General features: G+C 49.8%; 1 pseudogene; it reads right to left on the reverse strand.

Annotated features, from left to right (window-relative positions):
- Positions 1-393: 393 nt before the first annotated feature.
- Positions 394-5,203, reverse strand: LOC137883983 (transmembrane protease serine 9-like; annotated as a pseudogene).
- Between the last annotated feature and the right edge of the window lie 271 nt (positions 5,204-5,474).

The raw sequence follows: 5,474 nt of genomic DNA on the forward strand, positions 1-5,474 counted from the left end.
GACTATCTAATCACTGAATGAGGTCATCTGATGGTGGTTGAGCCCACTGATGTATTTCCAGTATAATGAACTGGTTTTCTGTGGTGACATTTACTGCTTAAAGAGAAGAAAATGAAGATGTTAAAGATGATCTCTTTTAACGACGGAGCTGAATCCTGAATGAGCGTTCTCATTATTAAGTTAGTGGACCAGAATGTTTCTCTCTTAAAGATGTTATTGACCCGGTTTTGTCTGTTTTGCCCTGGATGTGTGGTTGAACCACCGGTCACAAGGATCAAGATTATTCATGCAGCTTTCAGCTAAATTGTCTCTCAAATTCCTGCTTGTTTGCATTCATTTGTGCTCGTCACATCATGTAAACAACTCTTTACAGAAGTGAAAAGGTGGCGGTTTCTACACAAAGAGGTGGAGACACACGGAGAAGACGAGGAGGTGGAGGACGAGGAAGAGGAAGTAGGAGCAAGCAGGAGCTCCCCCGCTGGTGGGGGAGGTCACGTTGGTGGGAGCTGTGGTGTTGGTGTTGGTGGTGGAAGATAAGAAGCCCACCGTCTGAGACAGAAAGCTCTGGAAGCGGCTCAATTTGGCAAAGACCTTCACTAATGCTGCTCGTGTTTGACTGGTGGCATTTTCAGATGATAACACTGCTGCCTGGAACCAGGACCCGTCCAGTTTACACATCATCGGACCTCCAGAGTCACCCTGAACACACACACACACACACACACACACACACACACAACTTTAGCTCGAAAAGAAAGTGAAAGCATAAGAGGTTTTTTTGGGGCATTTTTAATGTCTTTATTTGATAGAGGAGAGACGGGAAACGTTGGGAAAGAGACATGCAGCAAACGCTGCTCTCCAAACATAGAACGTACGGAACTGTCTTAAAGCTGCATTCTCAGTACTGTCCATCAGGGGGCGACTCCTCTGGTTGTATAGAAGTCTAGTCTAAAATTACTCTACTTGATTTATTCCCTCAGTAAACATTGTAAACATGAGTTTATGGTCTCAATCTCTAGTTTCAAGTCTTCTTCAATACAGCATGATGTTCATTTAGTACATTATGGTCCATTTAGAGTCAAACAGACCATAAAGCAGGGGATGATTTAGGGGCGGGGCTACACAGTGATTGACAGGTCTCTACCAGAGACGTAGACGGCGTCTCTATGTCACTCCTCCTCAGTCCAGATGTGGTCACTTCCTGTTCACTGGTTGCTTTATAACATCAGTCCACAAATCAATGTGTGACATCACAACGACTACGTACACTTTTTATATTAAAAGTCTATGCTCATATATCTGCTGCGCAAAGGATTGTGGGTCAGAAATGCATGCTGTGTGACTGGATGCAGAAGAACATCCTGGTATTTTTGACATACTATGTATTGGGACATACTAAATATTTTCGTGGCTCACTAAATAGTGTGCTAGTTTGGGTACTGGAAGACAAAGTGAGTCCTTGCCGTAGAGGCAGAGGTTCTAATCCGACCTAAGACCTCTGATGCACGTCTTTCTCTCACTCTCTCCCCTTCCTGACAATCACTATCAAATAAAGACAGAATTATCTTCAGAACCTCCTACTCTGGTTTCTCACCTGCTCCAGTGTGAACAGTCCGGTACAAATGCTGTCACTGGACGACGACGCATTCCCACAATTCTCCACCGAGGTCTGGAACTCCTGCAGAACTTGTTCCTCTGAAGATAGAAAAAACCCCCAAGGAAACGGTTAGAGAAGAAACATCTGAAATCAAAACCCAGACGGGCAGGAACCCGGACTAACCAGATTTAATCTGGAGAGGCAATGCGGAGCGTGGTTCTGGACTCACACGCCTCCTCGCCCGGAGCTCCAGCCTGCAGCCCAGCACGTGGAGCCCACGGCGAAGGTACGACCGTCGTCCATGCAGACGGGCTGGATGTAGTTCGACAGGCTGGGTCGGGATGCCAGTTTCAGCACCGCGACATTGGACCCAGTCAGGTTGCTCATGGTGATATTTGTCACGTTCAGTATCACCTCAAAGAGGTTGGATCCGTTCTGCTTCAACCGACCCAGCACAACGGTCCATTCAGACGGCGTTGGGGAGCTATGGGGGGGATTAAAAATCAATTCTGATTGGTTTAAAAACAACCTGGTCATTTCCTGTTTACGTTAAACAGAACCACACCTTCCAGGACTTTCCTCCAGGTTTCAGGCTCACCTGGAGAAGCAGTTGAAGCTGCTCAACACGGAGTCCACTCCCACCAGAGTCCCCCCACACATGTGACTTCCATTCTTCTGCAGGCTCGCCATCCACGGCCACACGCCCGCCGTCGCCACGGAGCTCCCCCCCAAAATACGTGAGTTCATCGGGGCTCGGCCACAGACCACCGCTGGAAGAACAATCATATTTACTGAGTGAGAGAGAAGACAGACATCTCTACACTGGAACCATCTCGACTGATCAAAAACACTTTAGGTGATTGCGGGTCAACTGTCCCTTCAAGTACACATTTGTGGTACTTGTACTTAACTTGAGTATTTCCATGTTCTGCTGCATCTCAGAGGTACATACTAGTAAAATATGTTAATGATCAATCAATACTTTGACTTGAACTACACTTGAAGCTAATCTTGAATGAAAACATCTCCTTTCAAAGTAAAAAATTGAACCAGTGTTTAGGGTCTGGACTCACGTCTGGCCGTGGTGGTTGTAGGGACGGTGGTTGTAGGGACGGTGGTTGTAGGGACAGTGGTTGTAGGGACAGTGGTTGTAGGGACGGTGGTTGTAGGGACGGTGGTTGTAGGGACAGTGGTTTTAGGGACAGTGGTTGTAGGGACGGTGATTGTAGGGATGGTGGTTGGAGGGACGGTGGTTGTCGGTGATGGTGGCAGACCAGCACAGGTGACGCTGCGGTCACTGTCGGTCCCGTTGGACGTGAAGGTGACGTAGCCCGGCTGATTGCTGGTGATCTCGCTGTTGATCCAGGACTGGTACTGGGACACTCTGGAGTAGACTCCTGGGAATTTAGGCAAGGCGCAACCTAATCCAAAACTCACGACTCCCTCCTGGATCCAGACTCCGGCCTGCTTGCTCACCAGCGGACCGCCCGAGTCCCCCTTTAAGCAGAGAAACATTCAGGAGAAGGAACCTTTGCAGGAGGTCAAATGTGACCCAAACACCCGAGTGAAGATGATCACCTGACAGGAGTCCCTCCCTCCAGCACGAAGTCCGGCGCAGATCATGTTGTCTGTGATTGAGCCCACTTCATAGTCACAGTTACACTGTCTGTTCCCCACAATTGGCACCTCCACCTCCATCAGGGTTTGTGGGAACGGAAGGGCCACTAAAGAGACACAGATACAGTTCAATAAACAGCACATGACTTTTAAAGCTACCCTGTAGACTCTCTGACCACTAGCAGCACTACGGAGGAATCTTTTATTTATTTATCCTCAGGAGAAAAACCTCCAGTTCTTTAAATTGAAGTCAATGCTTCATGTGTTAAAGCTTAGTTGTTAACGTCACGCTACCTCTGAGAACCTCTCTGACCCACCTCCAGATCCAATGTTGCCCCAGCCGGTGACCCAGGAGTCGGTGCCGTTGTGGAAGCTGCTGCCTGGAGCCGCCAGGCAGACGGGCAAAATGTAGTTGGTGAAAGTCACCGGTGAGGTGAGCTTCAGGAGGCTGATGTCGTTGTCATTAGTGCTGGAGCTGTAGCCGGGGTGATTGATGATCCGTGTCACCGTCCGTTGCACCTCATTGGGGTTGCTGCTCTGCTGGTTCTGGCGACCCAGATACACAACCAGGTTGCTGGTGCTGGGGCTGAAGAGACACAGAACAGAGCATTAAAGCAGAGCCCTTCAGGGGAAATTAAAAACACCAGAATGTGCTCCGGTCTCGGTGCTCACGGTTGGAAGCAGTGAGCAGCAGTCAGCACCCATTCGCTGTTGATGAGCGATCCTCCACAGAAGTGGCTCCCAGATCCATGCAGACTGACCTGCCAGGGCCAGCTTCCCTCAGGGGCCGCCTGGCCCCCAACGATCCTGGTGTTGAGCGGAGGCCGACCGCACACTGAAGACAGACGGACACAGTGAGCAACACCTTCGTGCCTCCTGACGGGACTGATGATCTCAGGTCTAATCCAACAGTCCAACAGCTTCTACTCTCATTTCATAATTCATCTAAAATACTAACAACAATGAAACTACAAACAAAACAACAAAAGTCCCATCCACATGTTGACAGGTGGAAAGGAAGTAAAGAAAAACATAAAACTGTGACTCACCACTGAGTTGTGAGTGAGACTCTGAAAAATAGAAAAACAAAGAAAGACGTTTGTAACAACAGTTCTGTTTTTATATTCATATTTGTGATATGTTGACAGGTGATATTTGTACAGTTGTGTTGCGATCATTTCCAAATACAGCAAATAGAGCACCGGTGGTCAGGGAAGCTGTCCGACTGAAGAAAGAGGCCTTCCGGGATATGTTATCCCGGAGGACTCCTGAGGCAGTTGCAAGGTACCGACAGACCCGAAGGGCTACAGCCGCTGCCGTGAAGGAGGCAAAGCAGCGGGTGTGGGAGGAGTTTGGAGTAGCCATGGAGAAGGACTTTCGGTCGGCATCAAGGTGTTTCTGGAAAACCATCCGGAACCTCAGGAGGGGGAAACGGGGAAACATCCAAGCTGTATACAGTAAGGATGGGACTCTGTTGACTTCAAATGAGGGGGTAATCGGGCGGTGGAAAGAGCACTTTGAGGAACTCCTGAATCCGACTAATACGCCCTCTACTGTAAAGGCAGAGCTGGAGGCTGATGGGGGAGCATCATCAAGTTCCCTTGTGGAAGTCACTGAGGTAGTCAAACAACTCCACAGTGGCAAAGCCCCAGGGATTGATGAGATCCGTCTAGAAATGCTGAAGGCACTGGGTGTTGAGGGGCTGTCTTGGATGACACGTCTCTTTAACATTGTGTGGAGGACTGGGTCTGTGCCTCGGGAGTGGCAGACTGGGGTGGTGGTTCCCCTGTTCTAAAAGGGGGACCAATTATCGCGGTATCACACTACTCAGCCTCCCTGGTCTACTCCAAGGTGCTGGAAAGGAGGGGTCGGCCGATAGTCGAACCTTGGATTGAAGCGGAACAATGCAGATTTCGTCCTGGCCGTGGAACAACGGACCAGCTCTTCACACTCGCAAGGATCCTGGAGGGGGCTTGGGAATACGCCCATCCGGTCTACATGTGTTTTGTGGACCTGGAGAAGGCGTATGATTGGGTCCCCCGGGAGATACTGTGGGAGGTGCTGCGGGAGTATGGGGTGAGGGGGCCACTTCTGGGGGCCAGCCAATCCCTGTACGCCCAAAGCGAGAGCTGTGTCTGGGTTCTCGGCAGTAAGTCGGACTCGTTTCCGGTGAGGGTTGGCCTCCGCCAGGGCTGCACTTTGTCACCAATCCTGTTTGTGGTATTCATGGACAGGATATCGAGGCGTAGTCATGGGGAGG

The sequence above is a fragment of the Cebidichthys violaceus genome, unplaced genomic scaffold, assembly GCF_023349555.1.
Source record: "Cebidichthys violaceus isolate CVI_PGR_0920_01 unplaced genomic scaffold, fCebVio1.0.p SCAF_36, whole genome shotgun sequence".
Lineage (NCBI taxonomy): Eukaryota > Metazoa > Chordata > Actinopteri > Perciformes > Stichaeidae > Cebidichthys > Cebidichthys violaceus.